Source organism: Anabrus simplex, chromosome 1 (genome assembly GCF_040414725.1).
Source record: "Anabrus simplex isolate iqAnaSimp1 chromosome 1, ASM4041472v1, whole genome shotgun sequence".
In the NCBI taxonomy this organism is placed as follows: domain Eukaryota; kingdom Metazoa; phylum Arthropoda; class Insecta; order Orthoptera; family Tettigoniidae; genus Anabrus; species Anabrus simplex.
The window spans coordinates 420,240,086-420,267,973 of NC_090265.1; the positions used below are offsets into that span (position 1 = coordinate 420,240,086).

The window sequence follows — 27,888 nt, forward strand, 5'->3', positions numbered from 1 at the left end:
AAGAACTACGTCACTTTCATAGCTATCTGACACCAGTTGGAAATTGGAAAGAAAAAGTTTCATACCATCACCTGAGTGTTTTAGAAGTTCAACTGGAATGTTATCTGGACCGGGTGCTTTCTTTTCCTGGAGACTGTGCAGTGCTGCGTTAAACATTAATGCGACTGTAGGAATCCAAAATGTAATTGGAATGTTGTTATTTGGGAAACTCAAAGCTTGACACATACAGATAAAGTTAATCCTTGTTGTAATGTTACCCGTTTTAATGCCAAACTCGCTTTATGCCAATAACAGCATGCACACAAATATTCTCCAAAGCACATGAGTAATCTCGTTACAGTGCCAATGTGAATAGCGAACGTAAATTTTATGAACAAAATTATCCATAAAATCTCACTGTCCTACGTATTTTCAATACTGTGCTGCTACTTTTTATTTTACTTTTTTACAATATGCTTTTCGTCGCACCGACGCAGATAGGTCTTATAGCGACGATGGGATAGGAAAGACTTAGAAGTGGGAAGGAAGTGGCCGTCGCTGTAATTAAGGTACATTCCCAGCATTTTCCTGGTGTGAAAATGGCAGACCACGGAAACCATCTTCAGGGCTGCCGACAGTGGGGTTCGAACCCACTCTCTCCCGAATGCAAGCTCACAGCTGCGTCCACCTAACCGCACGGCCACCTCGCCCGGTAAAAACTTTCTGATATTCCTGGAATTGTGATAGTTATGGCACACAGTTGTTACTGTTCAGTGACAACATGGTTGTCTTGACCACCAGGGCTGGATTTCAACACTTCCAGAAATTCGTAGCTTCGAGGTAACGAGAAGACTGTTGAAGTCATTTAGTTGATGGTCTAGGCCACTGGGTGGGAAGGGGCTTTAATGTTACAAAGAACACCATAAAATCACCCTTTCTAATTCTGCAATCTTATGGCCAAGGTTTTACACATTCCATCCTCTCATTTCAAACGGTTTGTGAAACAACAGAGTGCCATAAGTACAGTACACCAAGAAAAATGAAGAGAGCTGTTGTGTCCAAAAAATAGCGAAGTTTCTTAACATACTAAGTGTTTTCCAAAGTTAATTCATGAGACTATTATTAATAATTTCTTACTACTGAGGGGTAACACAGTTAGTCGAAGAAACATTCCATTGATTGTTCTGCCATAAATCATCGGATTGATGCCACCGATGAAGTTGAAAAAAATAAGGACATCACAGACTTCTTCCGCAAAAAAAGACGAGGTACTGTTGTTGTTGTTGTTGTTGTTTGAGTCATCAGTCCATAGACTGGTTTGATGCACCTCTCCATGTCACCCTATCCTGAGCTAACCTTTTTCATTTCTACGTAACTACTGCATCCTACATCTGCTCTAATCTGCTTGTCATATTCATACCTTGGTCTACCCCTACTATTCTTACCACCTACACTTCCTTCAAAAACCAACTGAACAAGTCCTCGGTGTCTTAAGATGTGTCCTGTCATTCTATCTCTTCTTCTTGTCAAATTTCGCCAAATCGATCTCCTCTCACCAATTCGATTCAGTATCTCTTCATTCGTGATTCGATCTATCCATCTCACCTTCAGCATTCTTCTGTAACACCACATTTCAAAAGCTTCTATTCTCATTCTTTCTGAGCTAGTTATCGTCCATGTTTCACTTCCGTACAATGCCACGCTCCACACGAAAGTCTTCAAAAACATCTTTCTAATTCCTATATCAATGTTTGAAGTGAGCAAATTTCTTTTCTTAAGAAAGCTCTTCCTTGCTTGTGCTAGTCTGCATTTTATGTCCTCCTTACTTCTGCCATCGTTAGTTATTTTACTACCCAAGTAACAATATTCATCTACTTCCTTTAAGACTTCATTTCCTAATCCAATATTTCCTGCATCACCTGCCTTCGTTCGACTGCACTCCATTACTTTTGTTTTGGACTTATTTATTTTCATCTTGTACTCCTCACCCAAGACTTCATCCATACATTCAACAGCTTCTCGAGATCTTCTGCAGTCTCAGATAAAATAACAATATCATCGGCAAATCTCAAGATTTTGATTTCCTCTCCTTGGATTGTGATTCCCTTTCCAATTATTTTAATTATGTATAATTGCACAGTATTTGTTTTAATAGTTAATATAGTATAAACAATATACTTCGTTTCGTGTCATTAGAAACTAAGCATAATTAAATCATGAAATGAAGTAAAATGTTCAACCTTTCAATTATGGTAGTCTAAAATGAAAATCTTATTTCAGTGCTATCCTCGCTTTATGCTATAAAATATTAAGGAACTGACGATGGAACTGTAACGAGGGGTAAATTTAATTTCATTCCACAAAACTTTCTCAAACGTACAATAATTGGCTTAGTATAAGAGAAGGCCGAAGAGCCTTAACTATGCCCATAAAAACATTTATCTATCTATCAGAGGAAAATAACCGTGTCCCAAAGAAGCAATTAGCAAAGAGAACAACGTACTTGTCTGTATTTCCTAATTAATTAATTATTTAATAAATGAATTAACAAGGACGACAAGAATTATACGTTTATCAACATGAGCACTCACTACATCAGACAAGCGTGCCTCACATACAGTGGCCACAGAAAGTATTCATACACCTATGGAATGTGATGGAACGTCATTACGGCATACGAGCTGAAGTCAGATTTATAAACGGCATAACGACAGACATCAGATATACTCGCTGAACATACAGATCGTTTAAAAATGTAACATGATCGGCGCGATACTGTATACAAACTGCAGATCCTACCGCCAAGAAAGTATTCGTACAGAGCGGATGTACTTTTTTTTTTTTGCTAGGGGCTTTACGTCGCACCGACACAGATAGGTCTTATGGCGACGATGGGATAGGAAAGGCCTAGGAGCTGGAAGGAAGCGGCCGTGGCCTACACTAAGGTACAGCCCCAGCATTTGCCTGGTGTGAAAATGGGAAACCACGGAAAACCATCTTCAGGGCTACCGATAGTGGGATTCGAACCTGTTATCTCGCGGATGCAAGCTCACAGCCGCGCGCCTCTACGCGCACGGCCAACTCGCCCGGTGCGCGGATGTACTGCATTTGTGATTCGTAAAATCAATTGTCGCACAGATTTTCGCCGCTGTGTCTGCAGGAGGGGTTGTTATATCTTCAGTCATCACTGTTCTATCGTTGCCGTAAGATTATTTAGTATGTGGCAAAAAAATAAAACGGAACTTTCATTGAGTCAACGAGAGAATATGGTGTTAATTGTATAAACAGCGGACAAACAGAAAACAAACCCAGATCTGGTCGTCCAAAAGTGCTGACAGTATGGGAGCGACGCAATATTGTGCATTCGGCACCCAAAGGAACCGTTTCGAAGTGCTGCATCCATCGTTGAGGCCTCGCTTGAAGGTCCAACAAAACGGTGAGTGTACAAACTATAAGGAATGTTTTGCACAGTACGAAGCTGCGTAGTAGATGTCCACGAAAGAAGCCACTTATAAGTAAAATAAATAGGCTGAAGCACCTACAGTTCACGAAAGAGTATTGTGAAAATGCAATGGACATTTGGAACACCGTTATTTTTTCTGGTGAAGCGAAATTTACACAGTTTGGAACCGATAGGAGCAGCAAGGTTTTGGCGGAAGCCAAACACCCAACTTGAACCTCAACACGTAGGTAAAACACGGAGGAACGAGTGTGATGGTTTGGGGCTGCATGGTTGCAAATGGAGTGGGAAACCTGGCATTTATTGATGGTATTATGGATGCCAGGAAGTACATAGATGTGTTGCGCCATAATTTAAGCAGCAGTGCACACAAGCCTCATCTCGAAGGAGTCTTCCACTTCCAACAGTGCAATGATCCTAAGCATTGTGCCATGATAACCCGTGAATGATTGTTGTACAATGCCCCAAGAAGACTTCTCACCCCACCGCATAGTCCAGATCTCAATCCCATAGAGAACCTGTGTGATCATCGAGGCAAAGAAATGCAAGTACGCCATCCTACTAGTAACGAACATCTTAAAGAGATATTCTCGGATACAAAGTCCAACATATCTGAAGAGTACATCAAACGTTTAATTAGCTCAATACCAAGACGTGTGAAACAAGTCTTCAAAGCTAAAGGCATGCATACAAAATATTAAGACCGTGTTTGAACAAAAACTTCGGCAAGTTTTGTGAATTATCTATAGTGTACGAATACTTTTTGTGTTAAAAGACGGGTTTATTTGTTTATTATGTTGAGCGCTGTAAATCTCATAACAATTGTACTGCAAGGTGTTGTCTTTTCTTTATACATATGTCTCACGGGGTGTGTTTATATTAGTTCATGGTGCTTAATATACAAGATATACGTTAACATGTTGGTGTACGAATACTTTCTGTGGCCACTGTATGCAGAGGGTTAGTTGGGCCGTTAGTCACCGGTAATCAGTAGCGGTAGTTCGAAAAAGAATGTTAAATGTTACTGGAGGTTTCCATACGTATTAGAATGTGGTGGTTCGCTCTAGTACTCATGAACATTCCATTGGTCCCAATGTCAACCAATCAGCAGCAGTCTACCGCCTCAATTGTATCATTTTCATGTGATCACTTTCATTTGAACGCATCACATGTATAAATTCATTATAACTGCGAACTGAAATATGAGTGCACCCCAAACAGTTTAAGATGCCAATATAAAACTGTATATTGCCATGCTGAAAGTTGTATTCTTTGTATAGGTTATGATGAATAACGGCGTATTAGATTTGTTTTACACTGAGTGGCCAAAATCATGGGAAGCCACTGAATGTGATGTTAATAACGAGTTGCTCCTCCGCGAGCCAACAATACGGCGAGACATCGACTCTACAAAGTGTTAGAACCGTTCTGGAGGGATGTAGACCCACGTATTTTGCACTGCTACCCACAATTGGTCATGTGTAGTTGGTGCGGGCTTCATGAAGCGTACACCAGCATCGACAGCATCCCATAAATGCACGATTGGATTAAGATCGGGGGATCTGGGTGGCCAGTCCATGGGCGTAACTTCACTGGAGTGCTCCTCCAATCACATGCGTGCCGGTGACATGGCGCATTGTCCTGCTGAAACATGACATCTCCATTAGGGTACTCTAGGACCAGAAAGGGATGAAAATGGCCTGAAAGAATGTCCACCTGTCATCGCTTCCTGCAACCGAAAAATGGGGCCTAACTGCGTCCATGAGAACGCCGCACAGACCAGAACTGAGCCACCTCCCGCCTGGACACAACCTTGTTGACGAGCAGGATCCATAGCTTCATGAGGCATACTCCGCACACTCACGTGTCCACCAGCTCGATACATCTGGAACCGGGATTCATCCGCATCCATACCACATGCCGCCCCTGTTCTATGGTCCATTACTGATGGTAGCGGGCCCATGCACGTCGCTGAGCTCTGTGTCGAGATGTCAGCAAAGGGATACGATTTGGTCGTCGGCTGGTGAAGCCTATGCGGTGCAGTTGCCCCCTTACAGTCCTGGTAGAAATGGGTTCCTAACTCTTAACATTCAACTGGGTGGTGATCTGACTCACAGTAGCCCGTTGAGTGCCCAGTATGGTTCCGTGGAAGTGACGTGATGTGCGTTCGTTAAACACCTGTATTCTTCCCGTGCGGTGGTTTATGCGGTTGATAACATTCTCCCTGCGATATTGAAGACCACCCTCGACACTGTTGACCTCGGAAACCCGAATTCACGTGTAATCTCCGCAATGCTATGACCCATGCGCCGTGCGCCGATGATCATTCCACGTTCAAAGTCGGTTATCTCGCGTCATGTTGCCATCTTCACGACACTGGTGTCTGTGACAGACTGCTCAGCTACACCGCAGCCAGCCGCAACGCTCAGGGGTCATACATGGCACATTTTCTAATGGGGCACCGCTTACCGTGGCTTTTGGCCAGTCAGTCCGGCTCCATGTCTATGATTAGCGTGCTGGCCTTTGGTCATAACGGTCCCGGGTTCCATTCCCGGCAGGGTCGGGAATTTTAACCATAATTGGTTAATTTCGCTGGCACGGGGCTGGGTGTATGTGTCGTCTTCATCATCATTTCATCTTAATCACGACGTGCAGGTCGCCTACGGTCGTCAAATCAAAAGACTTGCATCTGGCGAGCCGAACTTGTCCTCGGACACTCCCGGCACCAAAAGCCATACGCCATTTCATTTTTGGCCACTCAATGTTTATTTATGCAATGTTATTACCATTGCATAATTAATATTGTAGTTATTCGCTAAATAGTCAAAATAAATACTTCTCAAGCCTGTAGATAAATTCAGGAGCTAGTGTTATATTACTACAAATAAATAAAGCAATTGGAGTGGACGAGTTGAATGCAGGTACAGTCACTCCCATAAATATTCGGCCACTGATAAAATCCGCGAAAAAGTGATGACAATAACCGCACCCATGAGTCGAATGTGAAACCAAATGTGTCCAAGTTATGAAACTACATTTGGTTGCTTAGGCCGAAGAGGAATCACGGAACATTGATGTACAGTATGCCGTAAAAGAAAGGCCATAGTGGACATGGGTGAAGTGACACGCCTCAAATATATTCGGTCACCTGAAAAGACCGGGATTGCCGTTGTGTTCATTGAGGGAGACAGGGCAGATAGCGTTGCAAAACGTTCAGTTCAGGAGTGCGGTACCGCGAGACACGTCGTGCCGAAATCATTTGCTGCAGTGTTGCGGAATGGTATCAAATGGGGTGAAAAGACAACACAATACCACTTTTGAAGAACGCCAGCTCGTGATATTCCATCGTGCTCGAGGTAAATCGCATAGAAAGATATCGCAGATGCTTAACATAACCAGAACAGTAATTGGAGAGATAATAAGACGATGCAAAAATGAAGACAGAATTGATTCAATTCCCCAGACAGGCAGACCAAGAAGGCTGACACAACGAGAGGAGCGGTTGTGCTTCAGAATGGAAAACGAAATCCGAAAATTAGTGCTCCGAAACTGGCAGCAGCTGTTTTAGAGGAGTGTGGAAAGAAAGTGGGTACTGATACCGTGCGAAGAGCACTGCAAAGGAATGAGTTCTTTCGGAGAAGAGCTAGGAGGAAACCATACATTAGTGCAGTAAATAAAAACAAGCGGTTAGAGTTCGCAAAGCCTTCGTACGCAAACCCAGTGCTTGGTGGGAAGATGTGTTATTTGTTGATGAGTCAAAGTTCAACGTCTTCGGGTCTCATGGAAAGCAATTTGTGTGGCGGAAACGTCACGAGGAACTGAGAACAAGCAATTTACAAGCAACGGTAAAAAAATGTGGGGGAAGAGGAATCGTGTAGGGATGTGTAGCATCGAACGGGGTTGGTGCACTGAGTTTCATTGAAGATACCTTGACAAAAAAGGGGGTATTTGGCTATCCTCAAAAACAACTTGCGATAATTTGCGGAACAACTTGGTATACAGTGTACTTTCAAGTTCTACCAAGATATCGACCTCAAGCACAAGTCGTAACTTGTCAGGGAGTGGCTGTTGTACAACTGCCCGAAGGTCTTGAAACTCCACCACAATCACCCGACCTGAACTCCATCGAGAAGGTATGGAGTCGAATGAAGGCAGCTCTGCAATTGCGGCGGCCAAGTTCCATCAGAGACTTGAAGAGGAGACTGCTACAAGAATGGGCGCCATTAAGCCCTGATCATATCAAGAAAGTTATCGCCAGTATGCCGAATCGACTGGAATAGGTCCTAAAACAGCAAGGTGGACCTACAAAGTACTGAATATGTAACATTGTTGTGAATTATGCGAGTTTATGTTGCTTTTAGTATAGTGGCCGAATATTTTTGAGGTGGCACTGGATTTATTGCTTTTATTTAATGTACAACAGAGGGCGTACTAATGACTGCCAGAAGAGTTTGAATTACATCACAATGTTTGTAGAACGTGTTACTATGTTTTTCTACATGTTTCGTTGTATTTAACGTTATCATTATAGTGTAAGAATAACTACCCAATAAAAGTGTGTGAAAAATCAGACTGACCGAATATTTATGGGAGTAACTGTATGCTGCGAGCAGCAGTAACTCCTGCAGTTCGGTGGCATATTGATTCCTCAACACAGTATGGCAGGAAAACATTATCCCAGAAGACTGGAAGAAGGACGTAATTATATCTCTTTTCAAGGAGGGAAGTAGGCGAAATTGCTCAAACTAGCGTTGCATTACGCTGCTCTGTCATGGCCTAAAGGGCCTGGAAAAACACTGTAAAGGCTAAGAGGAACTATAGAACCTCCCTCCTCTTTTGTTGTTGGCATTCGGGACGAAGCCCACTCGGCCAGTGAATTATGTAAGGAAGGGATTTATAGGAATGTATTTATTTATTCATTTTACTTTTTGTTCGAATACAGGGGAGTTGGGCGCATCTTCTCGTCATAAGACCCTTTATGACTTTCAGTGCTACACGTGAGTAGGCCATGGAACAGGAGGAGGTAGGAGTTTAAAAGTATCACTTTGCGTACCGATTCACTGAGCGTCCTTTCCACACTATCTACACCGCGTGTCCTCCAAAAACCCAATATCTACCACATCAGTATCATTCAAAGAAACATATGAACTCCAAAGACGCGGTTCTAGAGTAAACAACTTCGTGTGGGTCCCAGCCTACATCGGGATACCACATAATGAATACGTAAATGCCTTAGCGAAAGAAGCATTTATGTCAGTGGACAGGTCATGAATACTCCCAGCAACTTCATGGATTATACAGTTATTATATACAAAAGAATGTATAGTCAGTGGGAAAAGAAGTGGAAGGAAACAAAGAGCCACAAAGGTAAATTTTACTCGATGCTCGAACAGAATCCCCCGCGACGTCCTTGCTTCGCACAATGGAACACTCAACGACGATTCAGCTCGACAATCACTTGAATGCGATTCAATCACGGAAGTTTTAGAAGTCACCTTTATCGCATCAACGTAGTGGACACACCATACTGTTCATGTGATGGCTAGTCGATTCAGGACCTAAACCATCTCTTTTTTTGCATGTGTTCATTATCACCAACAGAAAAATGTGTTGATTATCTCTCTGCTTCGCGCTAAGCAACAGTTACGAACCTTTATAAGTACACTACTGGCGACTAAAGACGAAAAAGTGTATACTATTATTAGGAACTATGTAAAAAAAAAAAAAAAAAACTGTCTACAAATTTTACTGATTTTATATGGATATTTATGTGATTATAATGTGATTTTTTTCGTCTGGCTATTTCTAGCCAAGTGCAGCCCTTGTAAGGCAGACCCTCCGATGAGGGTGGGCGGCATCTGCCATTTGTAGGACACTGCGTGTTATTGTGGTGGAGGATAGTGTTATGTGTGGTGTGTGAGTTGCAGGGATGTTGGGGACAGCACAAACACCCAGCCCCCGGGCCACTGAAATTAACCAATGAAGGTTAAAATCCCCGAACCGGCCGGGAATCGAACCCGGGACCCTCTGAACCGAAGGCCAGTACGCTGACCATTCAGCCAACGAGTCGGACATTATAATGTGATGATATGCAACATATATGTATTTCATATATTGTCTATATATATATTCCAAACGGTGACAATGACTTGCCATGTCTTGTAAAGTTCAAACCAGCCTATTGTCATATCCAGATGGCTGTTTTGTATGATACTGATCTAAAGCCAAATAAATAAATAAATTTAAACGGAGGTAGGAGTGTTGTAGTTCTGGTGAAGGTTTTAGATTCGCAGTTCATTACCAGAAAGAAATGCATATAAATCTTTATTTTTAAATAGAAACAACATGGTTTTAGGTCCGCAAGAACGACAGACCTTATCTTTGCTGTCAGGATATTGACACAAAAGCAATGGGAAAAGTAAAACCACTATTTCTATCCTTTTTTTTTTTCTGCTGGTTGCTTTACGTCGCACCGACACAGATAGGTCTTACGGCAACTATGGGACAAGGAAGGGCTAGGAGTTGGAAGGAAGCGGCCGTGGCCTTAATTAAGGTACAGCCCCAGCATTTGCCTGGTGTGAAAATGGGAAACCACGGAAAACCATTTTCAGGGCTGCCGACGGTGGGATTCGAACCTACTATCTCCCGAATACTGGATACTGGCCGCACTTAAGCGACTGCAGCTATCGAGCTCGGTATTTCTATTATTCCTCGACATCGAAAACCGCAGCGTTTCTGGAAATGCCTAAAAGAGCTGAATATTTATGACAAGCTTATGGAAAAACAATAAGTTGTTTGCAACTGGTTTGTGGGCTGTCCAAATGGTGTCAAACAAAGAGGGGAGTACAGCAAGGCAGTAGTTTGTCTCCCCTCCTCTTTATCACTGTGATGAAATTGAAAAACTGTTTCCACTTTCAACCGGGTGAGGAGTGGAATGAATGAAGCCCCCACTGTGCCGGCTACCGAAGCCTGTCGCACTCTTCTGGGGTAATGGCTAATTAAATGATATTGGAGAGTGTTACTGGAATGAAAGATGACAGAGAAAACCGGAGTACCCGGAGAAAAAACCCTCCCCGCTACCGCTTCGTCCAACACAAATCTCACATGAGAGGCCGGCGTGCTGCCACCTGAGCCACGGAGGCTCTCTTGATGGATGCCTTAATAAAAACACTAAAAAAGAAGGAGCACTAGGACATGTAAACTTTCGTCTTTGCATACGGCATAGTAATGGCGTGTGGCCTGGTGCAGGTCTTTCAATTTGAGGCCTGCGCGTCTACCTATGACGAATTCTAATGCTTAGGACGGCACACACACCCAGCCCCCGAGCCACTGGAATTAACCAACTAAGGTTAAAATCCCCGACCCGGCCGGAAAACGAAACCGGGACCCTCTGGACCAAAGGTCAGCACGCTAACCATTTAGATACGGCGTGGTGATCTGGGGTGGAACCGAAAACGATGTGGAGGAAAGGCTGTAGAGATAGAGTCGAGAGTTTGAGAGACTTGATTTAAATATCAGCAAGACGGTGGTGATTAAAATACAAAGAGATGACAAACCACAAATCATACTAAATGACACCAAACAGGACAGTGTTCCAAAGTTAATGACTGGGTAGTATAGTTTCAAAAGACAAACTTACGAAATATGACGTGGACAGTCGAATTAGAAAAGCAGTATCGTCTGCCTCTGTGGTGTAGTGGTTAGCCCGGAGGCCCGGGTTCGATTCCCGGCTCTGCCACGAAATTTGAAAAGTGGTGCGAGTGCTGGAACGGGGTCCATTAAGCCTCGGGAGGTCAACTGAGTAGAGGTGAATTCGATTCCCATCTCAGCCATCCTGGAAGTGGTTTTCCGTGGTTTCCCACTTCTCCTCCAGGCAAATGCCGGGATGGTACCTAACTTAAGGTCACGGCCCCTTCCTTCCCTCTTCCTTGTCTATCCCTTACAATACTCCCATACCCCCTCAAGGCCCCTGTTCAGCATCGCAGGTGAGGCCGCCTGGGCGAGGTTCTGGTCATCCTCCCCAGGTGTATCCCCCGACCCAAGGTCTGAAGCTCTAGGAAACTGCCCTTGAGGCGGTAGAGGTGGAATACCTCGCTGAGTCCGAGGAAAAAACCGACCCTGGAGGGTAAACAGGTAAAGAACACAATTGTATCACCAAGTAAGACAATTCATTGGGATGGACAAGTAGGCCTACTACTGAAAGTAAGTTAACACCACAAAAATCCTAGTATACTCCCATCCTCATGTATAGCCGAGAAACTACTACGTTAATGAGGCAAGACAACTCAAAACTCCAAGCTATGCACCATGATTCAGAAGACCAGGAACCTAAAACCCCGAGAGGAGGGGAGAACAGGAGACTCTATTACAAAAAATCCCGATGGGAAGGCTGAAGTGTTTTGGCCATGTAAAAAGGATGAGTGTCAGCAGAACTGTAAGAAAGGAATACGAAAGAAAAGTAAAAGGAAAATGATCAGTAGGCAGGCCCAAAGCAAATGGACCTATCTAGTAAAGAAAGATGTGGAAAGAGGACAAGATTAGGAGATGGATACGATATAAGAGCGGTTCATGGATAGATAAAGATGAAGGGGGTTGCTGTACCACATCCGGGCGATTGGAGATGGTCGATGACTGATGATGATGATGATGATGATGATGATGATATAAAAAATTTATTTTCTCATTTATTAGTTCAGTTTTTATCTATACAGACCTGGATACACTTTTCATTTTGTAATTCCCACTGAAGTAATATGATCATTTTACTAATCAGTAAACGGTTAGAAATCTTATATACTTGATGCGCGCCCCTTTTGTCAGCAGTCAGTATTGTTACAGTATCCACAGCAGTGTGTGAACGAACCTTCAAATTAATGAACGATATTGTGGCTCGTTAGACGTGAAACACAACCATACGTGAAATCTTGACGTTCAGCAGACGATTCCTACTCCCGGAAGAGAAAAATACTACCAATTCTCATCGCTATGAATCCATTTGGATAATGCTGAGACGTTACGTAATAATAATAATAATTAATTATAATTGTACCGGGAGGTATACCCCAACACCTCGCATTCAAATTTAGCGCCTAAACGAACCCCTCTATTGGTAAAACAGTGAAACTGAAACTACACCAACTTAGAACTTTTCTCAGACGATGTCACCACAGAAATATGACGGAATTTTGTTATTGTGCAGTTGCCTAAACTGAGTGAATTTATCCTCGCCTTGTTTGCCATTCGTCAAGAAGTTTGGACATTCTTCCACAGATGACACTACTAAAAACTATGATCATGCACCCTGGTGCGAGGTGTAAGAAGTTATCATTTAAAGAAGTTTTGTATTTCTAAGTTTTTGTAACTGAATGATGTTCATTTATTTTTGGGTTGGCAATATTTCCTTTTTCTTTCCGCCAGTTTTGAATCCAGCCAATCCCTAATTTCTGTAATTAATTTTCCACCTATCACTGGCTTCTTGTTCGATTCTGAGTGTTACTTTTGAAATCTACCAATAAAATTGAGAGGGTGTGGCTAGTTTAGTCTTGAATGATCTCGAACCTTCCCTGAGGGTTTATAAACTGCGGCTTTCCACGTTTCTTGGCCAACTGATCGTCATCTTACTGAGTGTGTGTGTGTCAAAGCAGGAGGCGGGCGACCTCTTTCATCGGTCAACAGAACATCTACAAGGTAATGGCCACATAACTTTATTCTTTCTTGCAACCTCCGCAGGTTAACCCGAGGGAAAGGTCCGATCTTTTGTTATGTAACAAACTTTTCTAAAATGTAAATATTCTTCGGCTAATGTAAAAATTTCATAAAGCTTTGACTTTAAATCGGGGATAGAGAGTGAATTACCCTCTCGAGCTCCCCTTCATCTTGGTTTGAGGTGACTACGTTTTTATAACTACTTTTTTATTCTGTAATGTGGTAAAGTAATTTCTATACGAGTCACCTCAGTAGTTTGGGAATAGCCCCTGTTTCATCGGCCTAGAGCCCCTTAGGTTGTTTTAGTCTTCATATCTAGGGGTGCCAGTATACGCCTCCATTCAGTTTGTGTTCCGGGCCATTTACTTAACCTGTTCTTTACCGCAAAGGCCCTATAGGTTGGGTACAAGATACCCCTGTTTTAAATTGTAAGTTGGGCCATGGAAGGCCAGAGAGTGTAAGATTTTTGATGTTGCTTCGAGGAGGCTGAAAGAAAACGGAGAACCTGTTATCTCTTTTTCAAGTTTTGTAACTGTAAAGCGTGCCTCTGGAAGGCCAGATATTGTATTTTGGGGAGCAAGTGTTCCATGAATTAGGGGATTTCTGCCCTTAACCAAGTAATTCTTCTTCCATTTGTAATATGGTAAAACTAGGTGCTTAAAGTCCAAAGTGTTAAGGTTCTGAATCTTGGATTTTTCTCAATCTGTAATAAAAAAAATTGTTAAGTTTGAAGTTCTGAAAATATAACCTTCAGTTTAAGTTTTAAATTCAATTCTTGACATTGTAGTTAGACCCATTCAAGCCCGCACCTTCTTTCACCTCTTTCTGCTCCACGGGTAACCCCGTAACAATGTTTGTTTGTCCAACCCTTGTCCCGTTTCCTTACGGGGTCGGGTATGAGGTGAGATGAATTTGTCGTGGCGGTTTTTTATGACCGGATGCCCTTCCTGACGTCAACCTCATCAGAGGAGTTAATGGGAGATGAAATGAATGACGTGATATATGATAGTAGGGAGAGGGTGAAACCCGGTGCCGGCACATAGCCTACTCCTGTCGAATAGCACCAAGGGGTCTGCTCAAGGCTTAACGTCCCCATCCGACGGACGAATCACCATCAACAGCGTCATATGCCCTCACTCCATATGAGCACTGCGGAGAGGTTTGGAATTTAATCCAGGCTTTTGGCACGCAATCTAGTGATTAGAAATTGTATACCACCACCTCCCCTACCCTGCCGGCCAACATTCAGATGGTGAAAATTTTTTCGACCAACGGGACTCGAACCGGCTAACCTCGGTGTTAGACCGTTTTAGACTTCAGCGCCTTAACGATCATGGCCACCAGGCGGGCTGTAACCCCGTAACAATAATAACAATAATAATGGCGTGTGGCCTCCGGAGAGGTCTGATGCAGATCTTTCGAGTTGACCGCCTTATAGGCGACCTGCGCATCTCTAAGGATGGGTCCCTACCTACAAGGTATGATGAATTATAATGCTGAAGACGACACACATACCCAGTCCCCGAGCCGTCGGAATTAGAGTAACTAATGAAGATTACAATTCCCGACCCGACCGGGAATCCAACCCGTGACCCCTTGCACGCTAACCATTTACCCATAGAGCTGGACAGACGTGAGGCGAGTACAGATTGTTCATACTTTTTCAGCTAATGAAAGCCTTGTACGTATGCCGCTCTTATTTCTGTCTTCCTTGTATTTCTTGTGGACTTGTGTTTTCCCCCAGAGATATAGTAAACATCGAGTTAGAATCCAGGTCAGTCATGGTTTGTTAATGTAACTCACGCACTCCGTACATTCCAACACCTGACAGATCAGCCAAAATAATGTATTGTGTGAGCTGAGTCAGGATAGTTAGGTAAGTTCGCCGTCAGTGCGTACGACGATGTGATTGAGAACAGGTCTACAACACACCCCGTCAGTTTTATTATTTTAAGTGTGCGTACTATTTGAAATCTCTGTTCAAGAAAAGGCAATAAAATGAGACCAGAAGCGAAATTTATAGGACTGCACGTAATAATAATAATGTCCAATATAGTGTTGTGAACAAAGCGAGTGAAATTTCTGTGACGAACTAAAGTGAAAACGTCTAGTGGACTAGTCATCTGCAGAGAGTGCGAACTCAAGTGCAATCTGCATAAACCATTAAATACTGACATACCAGGAGGATGACGTGGAACCATTTATTTGAGAAGGTAAGATTCTTCCCTTATCTGGTGACTAGCAGCGCCCACGGCTCCCTCCGCATTGAAGGTAGAATTAAAAACTGTTCGCGTATTTGAACACTGTTGGTAACTACAGCGAACAGTCCAAAACATTTTCACTGATTCAGGGGTCATTACTTCTGACCGCTCAGGGAATCCCTGATGAGCACCTCCTTTGACCTGCTCCATATAGCCTATACACTTTGCTTTACGTCGCACCGACACAGATAGGTCTTATGGTGACAATGGGATAGGAAAGGATGAGGAGTTGGAAGGAAGTGGCCGTGGCCTTAATTAAGGTACAGCCCCAGCATTTGCCTGGTGTGAAAATGGAAAACCACGGAAAACTATCTTCAGGGCTGCCGATAGTGTGGTTCGAACCCACTATCTCCCGGATGCAATCTCACACCTGCGCGTCCCTAACCGCACGGCCAACTCGCCCGGTGCTCCGTCTTTTATTGTATTCATTCTCGCCTTCCACGATAACAAAATTCTCTCGCAGAGTGAGAAAGTACAGTAAAGCCCCAATAAGTTGAGCTAAATGAGGCTGACGCTGCCTCGACATACAAACTTCTCCGATTACAAGGAAATAAAAGCAAATTAAAGGGTAATTCATGAATAAGTGTTTAATGCGTACATACATGTTAAACAATACAATACATACGTTTTGTCCGCCTCTGTGGTGTAGTGGTTAGCGTGACTAGCTGCCACCCCCGGAGGCCCGGGTTCGATTCCCGGCTCTGCCATGAAATTTGAAAAGTGGTACGAGGGCTGGAACGGGGTCCACTCAGCCTCGGGAGGTCAACTGAGTAGAGGTGGGTTCGATTCCCACCTCAGCCATCCTGGAATTGGTTTTCCGTGGTTTCCCACTTCTCCTCCAGGCGAATGCCGGGATGGTACCTAACTTAAGGCCACGGCCGCTTCCGTCCCTCTTCCTTGCCTATCCCTTCCAATCTTCCCATCCCTCCACAAGGCCCCTGTTCAGCATAGCAGGTGAGGCCGCCTGGGCGAGGTACTGGTCATACTCCCCAGTTGTATCCCCCGACCAAGTGTCTGAAGCTCCAGGACACTGCCCTTGAGGCGGTAGAGGTGGGATCCCTCGCTAAGTCCGAGGGAAAAACCGAACCTGGAGGGTAAACAGATGATGATGATGATGATGATGATACATACGTTTGTTAGCTATGGGTTATCATTACGAATTAAACTCTTAAATACATTTCTAAGTCCGCCTCTGTGGTGTAGTGGTTAGTATGATTAGCTGCCACCACCAGCAGCCCGGCTTCGATTCGGGGCTCTGCCACGAAATTTGAAAAGTGTTACGAGGGCTGGAACGGGGTCCACTCAGCCTCGGGAGGTCAACTGAGTAGAGGGGGTTCGAGTCCCACCTCAGTCATCCTCGAAGTGGTTTTCCATGGTTTCCCACTTCTCCTCCAGGCAAATGCCGGGATGGTACCTAACTTAAGGCTACGGCTGCCTCCTTCCCTCTTCCTTGTCCATTCCTTCCACACACACACACACACACACACACACACACACACACACACACACACCTCCCCCCCCCTACACAAGGCCCCTGTTCAGCATGGCAGGTGAGACCGCCTGGGCGAGATACTGGTCTTCCTCCCCAATTTCCCCCCTCCCCCGACGACCCCAAAGTCTCACGCTCCTGGAGACTGCCCTTGAGACGGTAGAGGTAGGATCCCTCGCCGAATCCGAGGGATTAAAATAATACGAATTTAAATTTTAAATAAATTTTCGGAGTTTGTATTACGACAGAGCCTCACTTTTGAGCAGCAATGTTTCACCACCTTCTTAAATTAATTCCGTGTGGCTATTTCTAGCCGAGTGCAGCCCTTGTAAGGCAGACCCTCCGATGAGGGTGGCGGCATCTGCCATATGTAGGTAACTGCGTGTTATTGTGGTGGAGGATAGTGTTATGTGTGGTGTGTGAGTTGCAGGGATGTTGGGGACAGCAAAAACACCCAGCACCTGGGCCACTGGAATTAACCAATGAAGGTTAAAATCTCCGACCCGACCAGGAATCGAACCAGGGAACCTCTGAACCGAAGGCCAGTACGCTGACCATTCAGCCATTCATTCTAAGAAGCTTCTACTTGCTACTTGACGTAAAGCAATGCCGCTGTTAGCACCGTCAAACCAAGACCAACTACAATACTAAGGCCTTGAGGATTATTTTGATTATCGACAATATGGTCATGAACACGGGCGATGCATTGGTTCAACGTGATCGTGTCCTTCTCCATGGCTAAATGGTTAGCGTGCTGGCCTTTGGTGACAGGGGTCCCGGGTTCGATTCCCGGCAGGGTCGGGAATTTTAACCATCATTGGTTAATTTCGCTGGCACGGGGGCTGGGTGTATGTGTCGTCTTCATCATCATTTCATCCTCATCACGACGCGCAGGTTGCCTACGGGTGTCACATCAAAAGACCTGCATCTGGCGAGCCGAACTTGTCCTCGGACACTCCCGGCACTAAAAGCCATACGCCATTTCAATGTGATCGTAATAATTGTGAACTAATTATTTCGAGTCTGCTTGTGATGGTACTGAAAAAGACACATTTGAGTCGCTAGGTGCTCAAGTTAATTATTTCGTGTTTGGACATAATACCGTATAGGTTAAATGTTTGTTTATCTTTGTGCTTGAGTGGTGTACATGTAATGGACATGAACAGACGGTTATAAGTATTCACACAGCAGTGGAGATATTTGACATATGCACATACTAGCAATAATAATTGCTTTTTAAAATAGATATTTAACAGAAATATATTTCATTTATAACTGTATATTTAGTCAAAGAATACACAAACTTAACTGCTTTGCTAAAAAATAAAGATAGTCTTCTAGTCTTTGTATGGGCGGACATAAATGCTCCTACAACAAGTTAAACTACACGTTTCTCACATTTTTAGTACGGTTTAGTAATGTGTGTGCATTCCCTTGTTGCGAATAACACTTCTTAATCTGTTGGGCACTGAACCTACTGATTTTCTTGTGACTTCTTCAGCAACAGTATTCCATTCTTGTAGAAGCAATTCTTTCAGCTGGTTTTTGCTGGATCTATGGTGTTTCTGATTCGTCGTTGGAGTCCATCCCTTAGATGTTCAATGGGATAAGGTCGGGGACTGGGGAGGGGTTTTCAGGGTATATAAACAATCCAATACTACTATTAAAATGCTTTCATTCCTCCCCTGAAGGGGGAGGCGGGCCTCTTAGATGATGACGCCGTCTCCCAGGCCGGGAGGTTTGTTCGGTGAAGGAGATTGGTTGGCGGCCGTGGCCTATGCTAGGAACTGTCCCGGCATTCGCCTTAAAAACAATCCAATGAAATGAAATGTCGTATGGCTTTTCGTGCCGGGATATCCCAGGACGGGTTTCGCTCGCCAGGTGGAGGTCTTTCTAGTTGACTCCCGTAGGCGACCTGCGCGTCGTGATGAGGATGAAATGGTGATGAAGACAACACATACACCCAGCCCCCGTGCCAGCGAAATTAACCAATGATGGTTAAAATCCCCGACCCGGCCGGGAATCGAACCAAGGACCCTCTGAACCGAAGGCCAGTTCGCTGACCGTTCAGCCAACGAGTCGGACAACAATCCAATAACGAGCATTATTAGTAGTATGCTTCGGGTCGTTGTCCACCTGAAAATAGTTTTCAGCCTGTAGACCAAGTTTTTGGTCACTATGTCGTAAATTGTTTTTCAAAATAGCCAGATAAACATAATGTTCCATCTATAAACACTAGGTCCTCAAAACCTGAAGCCACCTTAACACCACCACCATGTTTCACTCTAGCCTGGAGGTTGGCTGTTTCTAACTCTACACTTATTTTCCTTCACATCGACATTCTTCCATCATGGCGAAAAATGTTACATTTGCTTTCATCTGAATAAATAACCTTTTTCCAGAAGTTCTCATCCTTCATTATCGTACTTTAGAGCAAATGCCAATCTCTTCTTTTTGTTTACTGGGCTGATAAATGGCTTCCTCTTGGGATTTCGGGCATGATATCCAGCTCTACGAAGAGTTCTACGCATGGTTCTTAGGATGTACCTGTTTACCATGGTATACCTGAAGTTCTTCTGCAATTTCGGAAGATGCTATTTTAGGAGACTTTTGCACTGACCTAATTACTGCCTTCTCTTCTCTCAAAATGAGCTTACGAGGATGTCTATTTCTCTCGTTTTATCAGTTTTTTGGAGTTTTTTACTTTCTGCTTCGTTTTATTTGTGCGATTTCGGCGTATGATTTACCTTCTTCATGCAGAGCTAATATTGTTTTTCCTTGTTCAATTGTAGTTTACTTTCTAATTTTCGCCATTCCACCTTAAATCATCAGTATCCACTTCTAATGTAAACAAGGCTCGTAACAGTGTTCACTCTTCGAAGTTCAAGTCAGAACTGATGCGTACTACTGTGTTTGTTGATAGCTTTCATCGGTGTGTGTAGACTTCTGTCCAGGCATTCCTCATCTCTTCATATATGATCAGGATATCAGCGTATGTATGCACAATGTATCGTTTCAATTCATGATGAACCGAACAACGTACGTAGTTTTCTCATCATCATCATCATCATCATCTGTTTACCCTCCAGGGTCGGCTTTTCCCTCGGACACAGCGAGGGATCCCACCTCTACCGCCTCAAGGGCAGTGTCCTGGAGCTTCAGACTCTTGGTCGGGGATACAACTGGGGAGAATGACCAGTACCTCGCCCAGGCGGCCTCACCTGCTATGCTGAACAGGGGCCTTGTGGAGGGATGGGAAGATTGGAAGGGATAGGCAAGGAAGAGGGAAGGAAGCGGCCGTGGCCTTATGTTAGGTACCATCCCGGCATTCGCCTGGAGGAGAAGTGGGAAACCACGGAAAACCACTTCCAGGATGGCTGAGGTGGGAATCGAACCCACCTCTACTCAGTTGACCTCCCGAGGCTGAGTGGACCCCGTTCCAGCCCTCATACCACTTTTCAAATTTCGTGGCAGAGCCGGGAATCGAACCCGGGCCTCCGGGGGTGGCAGCTAATCACGCTAACCACTACACCACAGAGGCGGACACGTAGTTTTCTACCGTGCCTATATTTACTGACTAATCGGTCAATGGGCCTCTGTGTGAACACTTACAGTACAGTATGCCCGTTTGCGTATATTAAGTTAGCATGGATGGAGTGTGTTGTGTACCTCTCCATAAGTCAAAAATCGGCAATTCTTCGGGTATTTCTACCCTCATTGAGAGAGAGAAATAGATTCGTTGCATTAATCACAAGAATTTTACTGCAGGTAATGAAACTGTGGCGTGCATCAAACATTTGACTCTTTAGTTCATTGTCGGTAAACATATTTTTCCTGTTGAGGATACTTAACAAAGTCGCATTCCTAGGAAATGCCTTAAATTGTCACCTGTGAATTATTCAACAATATTCGACAATCAGCCTTCGCATAACAACATTAATTTTCCTCGTGGAAGAAAGTGCCCTAAAGAGTGTGAACAGCGATTGCTACATAGAGGCGAAGAAGCATTTAAACATCGGTGTGAAGAAGATAAGGCAGACAATTTTTCAGACTGATGATACAAATATGCTCCCATTGAACGTGATTGTAAAATATGTTAAGTGTTCTCAACGCCCACTGTAGATATTCCATCGGTATTAGTGAGTTTCAAGGTGACGTGTGACCTAGAAGTGCAAGTATATTTATAAAATATTGCTTACTACGAGAAAAGTTAAAGTTGATGTTAGGATGTGGAGTGGTCGGGCGTGTTACGGATGTGGAGCCAAACTCTGTATTCGAGAGATGAGTAGGTTCGAACCCCACCGTCTGCTATCGTGAGAATGGTTTCCTGTGGTTTCCCTTTTTCACTTCCAGGTAATGCCGGGACAGCTTCTATTCATAGGCCACGACCGATCCATTCCACCTCCTTACCCAATTGCATTCATCATTCACTTCACCTTCATTATCTCCTCAACTGAAGTTGGCGTCAGGAAGGGCATCCGGTCGTAAAACCATGCCATATAACTTCATATCACCTCATACCCAACCCCGTATCAAGAAACTTGAATGAGGAGTAGAAATATATTAGGATGCGAAGGACAATACGACCTGAAGTATGTCAGATGGAGCAAATTTGAACATATGGTAAGTCATCTTAGTAGTTATGAAGAGAGAAGTATTGAACTGAGTGAGAGTCTTTATTTTGGCGAACTTTCTTAAAAGAAGCACTTTAAAAGTAACATTAATAATTTACATGATGTGAGTGTGGCCTTTTTTCTGAAAAAAAATATAAAGAAATGTTTAAACATGTAAACATGCTGGCTAATATTTTTACCAACAATTATACGAAGGTCTCAAGTGAAAAGAAAATCTCCAAAGAAGTTGTCACGAAACTTTAAAAGGAGGGAACGAAGAGGGTTGATGAACAATTTGTAGGCAGAAACAACGCATTAGAAAAGAGTTGAAACTTAGCAGCAAGTAACCCCATTATCAAGATAACTTAATTATTTTGTTTCATCTTGGTTTCATTAACTATATTACTTTCTGGGGACAACATTAATTTTAAACTATTTTTTGGATGTGTTCAATGCTAGTTTCGGTCAACTTCAATATCTTGGTGAAGGATACATGATGGGCTAATGGGCATGCTGTGATCAGTAGAGGCGATTGGGAATTAGAAGTGGGGAGAGGGGGCAAAATATACAGACAACAGAAAGTAGTCGGGTTGAGGGATAAACGAAAAAAAAAGCTCCAAATTGGTAAGTTTATGATGCTCTTTGAGCGAATGTCGACAGAGAGATAAAGGTTGACACTTTACTTAAGTGCGGTAATAATAGTTTTTTGAGATTTTGATTCAATAGTATACAATAAAACTTTCACCAAAGGAACAATATTACACATGCATTACAATTAAATAGAAGTACAGCGTGATTATAAAATTAAAAAATCATTAAATATTTGACTACACTCTAAGAAACTAACAGACAGTATTTAAAGAGACTGCCAGACTGACGAATGCGCTCAGCAAGCAGGTGAATCATACCTCAGTGTCCACGACCTTGGCAAAAAATATACCCCTGTTACCCTTCCTCTTAGCCTTTGCGAAGTCTCCACTACTTGCTGTGGCGCTATACAAATCGGTTAGCCGCGACGAACGACATTTTGTGCGCATTTTCGATAATAATTTTGTTAATCATTAAAAATTTGCATAAATTGTTTTTTTAATAATTCCTATAATTCCTAGTTTCAGCCGGCTAAAATGGAATAAAAATGTAATGTTTTCTCTACAAAGTGGGGGGGGCACTTCCCTCCGCCCCCCCTTCCTCGCCGTCCTTAGTCGCCGATACTGGCTGTGATAATATTAATAACAGGAGAACTGATTATTGTCTGTTTAGTGTTGTGTCACTTTTTCCTTTAGTCCGTATTTATGTTTTAGAGGAAATGAAGCTTGGTGTAATGTTTTTAAAATCCGTTCTATCCTACTCTCCTAGATAAATTGCACGTAAAATTACCATTGCTCTTTTATGTATAAAATATTAATTTGGTAAATAATGGCGTATGGCCTCCGGAGAGGCCTGGTGCAGGTCTTTTTTTAGTAGACGGCCTATTAGGCGACCTGCATGCCTGTGAAGATGAGGGCCCTACCTAGGATGATTTCTAATGTTGAATACGCCACACACACACACACACAGCCCCCGAGCCATTGGAATTAACCAATTAAGGTTATAATCCCCGACCCAGCCGGGAACCGAACCCGGGACCCTCTGAACCGAAGGCCAGGACGCTGACCATTCAACCACCGAGTCGGACGATTAAGTTGGTGAAAACCATCGATAAACATTTTCGTACTACAAAATTTCTCACGACCATTATTAGGGTAGGTTCCTCGTCTTTGTGTCAGCTTTGGCTTAGTGCGGAAGCCATGCTTCTTCTGTATTGCGGTCTGAGTATTGTAGTTGGTCTTGTTCAAATCCTCGGTATGGGTCGTCACTGGTACGGAGTCATCAGACACTAAAATTTCGTGTGGCTATTTCTAGCCGAGTGCAGCCCTTGTAAGGCAGACCCTCCGATGAGGGTGGGCGGCATCTGCCTTTTGTAGGTAACTGCGTGTTATTGTGGTAGAGGATAGTGTTATGTGTGGTGTGTGAGTTGCAGGGATGTTGGGGACTGCACAAACACCCAGCCCCCGGACCATTGGAATTAACCAATTAAGGTTAAAATCCCCGACCCGACCGGGAATCGAACCCGGGACCCTCTGAACCGAAGGCCAGTACGCTGACCATTCGGCCAACGAGTCGGACATCAGACACTTGTCGCCACTGTCTTCAACGGGTTCGCTCATCACTTCAACAATTGAAACTTCGGTCAAGGTGAGGAGTAACGTACAGTTGCGCACACTACTGTTTGCAGTAACGCTCAGCCTGCCCCATTGATTTATTTTTCAGTGACAGCTGTCAGTGGGTGGGTGTTGTACGTTACTCTAGTAGTGGTGTAGGGCCGGATTCTTTGTGTATGTACACATTGTAAATGAAAAACATACTTAACAGAAACATATTAACAAGATTTTGTAGTATTTTGTACAATTTTATTTTTCGTGCCGGCCCCATGGTCTAGGGGTTGTGTTGACGCCTAACGCCCGGAGGCCCCGCGTTCGATTCACAGCCAGGCCAGGAATGTTTACCTTTGATCTGAGGGCTGGTTCGAGGTTCACTCAGCCGACGTGACTACAGTTTAGGAGCTAAATGGCGGTGAGATGGCGGCCCCGGTCTTGAAAGACAATAATAACGACCGTCAAGGAGTAATGAGCAGGTCTTCACGCTGAGTAGCGGTCGTTTGGTGAGCTAGGGGCCATCAGAGCTGTAGCGCTGGGGTGGGGTGAGGAGGTACTTCATGTAACACTGGTTCAAAGAACATGGATCCTCGAACTACCGGGGCTAAAAATTTTGCCCTCTAATCCACCCAAATGAACCACCTCAATCTGCGAGCCCTACGCACCGTATACTCTAGTTCCTTTAATCAGTACAAGAAAAAATATCTGATAAAGCGCTGAGTTACGCCAAAAGTGCATATGAACATTTTTGTAGGAAATGTAGTTGTATATCCTGCTTGTAAGCATATTGACGAGACAACACAATTGAGCCTTAGAGTAACGAAATTATGTGCTCGTGCTTGGGCTTATAGCTCAGGAAATGAAGATCCGATCGGAATGAAATACACGTGGGAGAAAGGGTGAGGGGATGTAAACAAAGTGACTTTTTTGAGGTATATGATTTCGTTTGCGATTAATAACTTCGAAACCAAAAGACATACCAGGCCGGTTAACATGACAAAAGATAGAGCACTTGACACCTTCCATTTGCATTACAAAACTGTCCGAATCCCAGTACAAGGGAGGGGTACAAAATTTCAAGATGGAATTCTTTCTTGAAAATTCGGCAATCAATCAACCATCAATTATTTCCATTTAGGGCTGTCACTCAGGTGACAGATTCCCTATCAGCTGTTTATCTAGTCTCTTAAGTGATTTCAAATAACTTGGAAATTTATCAAACAATTCACTTGATAAATTACTCTATTCTGTAATTCCTCTTTCTGCAAATGAACATTTACCTAAATTTATCCTCCTGAATTCCAACATTTCCTTAATTTTATGATTTTTCCTACCTTTATATGCTCTACTCAAGCTTATTCGTAAACTCTACTCCATCTCCACTGATAACTCGGAACATACCGCGTAGTCGAGCAGCTCGTCTCCTTACTCCCAAGTCTTCCCGGAGCCAAGTTTGCAACAATTTCGTAACGCTACTCTTTTGTCGGAAATCACCCAGAACAAATCGTGTTGCTTTCTTTTCGATCTTTTCTAGTTCCCGTATCAAATAATCCCGGTGTAGGTCTCATACACTAGAACCATACTCTAATAGTTGCTTTACCACATTTATATCCTTACTACAATCCAGGATTGCAGTGGTAACAGAAACAGGTTTCAGATTCATTGGTGAAATGACAAAAATGAACGAGGGAGTAACGGGTTACTTAGAGGGGCTTTTCTCCAATTAAAACAGGAAAATAATGAGTCTTTCTATATCAAAGATGGACATCCGCCTCAAACACAATTTTTCAGGAGAACCAATGTTCCGCAGTAAATATATTTCAGAATTGTTTACACCTAAATTAGTTTTACCCATGCAGAATCACTTTCAAAACCCTGTTATAAAAATAACTTCACATTAAATGTTTGAATGTTATTGTTGGAAATCAAGATGCCCGTGTTTGTTTGAGAATTTGTAATAATGTTATTTGCTTTACGTCCCACTAACTACTTTTTTAAGATCTTCGGAGACGCCGAGGTGCTGGAATTTAGTCCCGCAGGATTTATTTTACGTGCCAGTAAAGAGAATTTGTTGTTTGTCTGTTTTTGACAGGAAAATAGCAACAGAAGTCCGTTTTTTAAACAAACATCTTTATAGTGCTTTATTAAAAAATATACATTATCATACAATTTGATCATTACCGCTAAGTTGCAATTACAAGAGCTAATAAGAAAATGTAATGCTTCAAATAGAATGCACACTCTTAAGAATACAAATGAAGTATAACTAAATTTGTTATTACGTTTTAATGAATAGGCATAAAACAATTCATAAAATTAACGCTAGTGCGGTATAAAGATATTCATGAGGTGTCTACTTGAAATCAATCGTGAAAACTAGTGAAAAATTGAATACCATGGGTTTAATGTTAGTTTAACAATTAACTGCCATGGCCACAATCTCCACTTCGTCAGCATATCCTGGATCACTGAGGCACTCACACTCACCACAATCTTCATCACTACAAGAGGTTTTCTCGTTGCTGTTAAGTCCTTCCTAGTACCACTTCAGCTTTTCTACGTCTCGCCAAGCTGCACCAAAATGCTTTTGAAGAAGTTTGTTCACATCCTGCAGTTTGTCTTCTTTCACAGTGATTTCGAGACCAATCTCACCATGGAAATATTGTCCTTTCTTTGTTATTGGCTTTGCTGTACCTGTTTCCAAGTTATACTGTATGCAAGTTCACCTTGGAGAAGAATGTTCCCTTTTCTAGTTTTACGGAGAATGATTATCTTGCACTAAGAGATCTATGCAGCTGACTCGACTGACTCTTGAGCTGCAAGTTTCCAATTTAATGGTTTCCAATCCTGCGCTATCACCCTCACTTTCCCATGTTCAGTAAAAACAGGGTGGTATTCTGCAATATTTAAAATGGTTTTCATCTTTTTCAACCTTTCCTCAATCATTCCGAAAACACGATCAACAGGCAAGAAGTAATGGGAAAATCTAGTTCCATTTGTGTGATGCCAGTGGGTGCATGATCACACAACCACTTTCCACACATAGTAAGAACATTGAAATGAAATGTCGTATGGCTTTTAGTGCCGGGATATCCCAGGACGGGTTCGGCTCGCCAGGTGTAGGTCTGTCTAATTGACGCCTGTAGGCGACCTGCACGTCGTGATGAGGATGAAATGATGATGAAGACAACACATACACCCAGCCCCAGTGCCACTGGAATTAACCAATTAAGATTAAAATCCTCGACCCGGCCGGGAATCGAACCCGGGACCCTCTGAACCGAAGGCCAGTACGCTGACCGTTCAGCCAAGGAGTCGGACGTAAGAACGTTAATGTTGTTGTTTTGGCCAGTGCACCCATGAGCAACAAGTCTTACACTTTTTTGATCTGTCTGACTGAGACAATATTCAACTCATTAAAAGCAACCAATTCAACTTCATTAGATGATTTCTTGCACTGATCTTCAGTCCACGTGTATATTGTAACACTATCAGGGTTCAGGGAATCTCTTGGCACACCTTTCGTGACAGACAAATTGTAGCAATACTACTGCCGACCATAGTACGCAGATTATTCGCTAAGTTTTGGAAGAACAAGGTTCTTTTGACAGTCATAAGAAATCAAGAGCCAATAGTCGTCTTTAGTTTACGAGTGTTGAAAAACGTTGTTTTATATGAATTATTTTCTCAGTCTCCAGTTGTTTCTTCCTATCAATGTCTTATTTAGCCTCCTCTATCTTGACATCAAGTTGCACCCACGTGCTACACTCAACTACAGTAGGTGTGGAAAATCCTATGTTGAATTTACTGCTAAATATTCTGTAAAAGGAAGGCTTCTTAACCTGTAAGTCTGAAACTTTCTCTTCATTATGGGCTTTGAAAAGTTTTCCAACACTTAGTTCAGATGAAAGATCCTAGCACTCTTTCCCCTACTGTAATGACTTTCGCAGCCTTTCAGACCTTTGATAAATTATTTTATAGATTCCCGCTTCCCTCCATACTTTTCTTCCTTGCGATCTCCTCCACGAGTTTCGACATGCACTTCAGCATTACCACTTTTTAATCTCGTAAACACACCTATTACTCTATTCTTAGTAATTTTAAGGACTTTTAGAAAAAAATTATCTCGACAGACAGATGTGTAGTTACCAGTTGGTTATGAATGGTATACTCGTATGTGAAGCCC

The 27,888-nt window shown here is 43.1% G+C and overlaps 1 protein-coding gene across 3 annotated transcripts in view; it reads left to right on the forward strand.

Moving 5' to 3' along the window:
* Positions 1-27,888, forward strand: part of LOC136856890 (fatty acyl-CoA reductase wat) — a 401,519-nt gene that overhangs the window by 56,389 nt on the left and 317,242 nt on the right. For 2 of the 3 annotated variants that reach the window (XM_067135114.2, XM_067135115.2), the window contains exon 1: positions 15,036-15,357. The exons of the other annotated variant lie outside the window; for it this stretch is intronic. The gene's annotated coding sequence lies outside the window, so the exon portion shown is untranslated. Of the gene's footprint in view, positions 1-15,035; positions 15,358-27,888 lie in introns of those variants that run through there. 3 annotated transcript variants of the gene reach the window in all.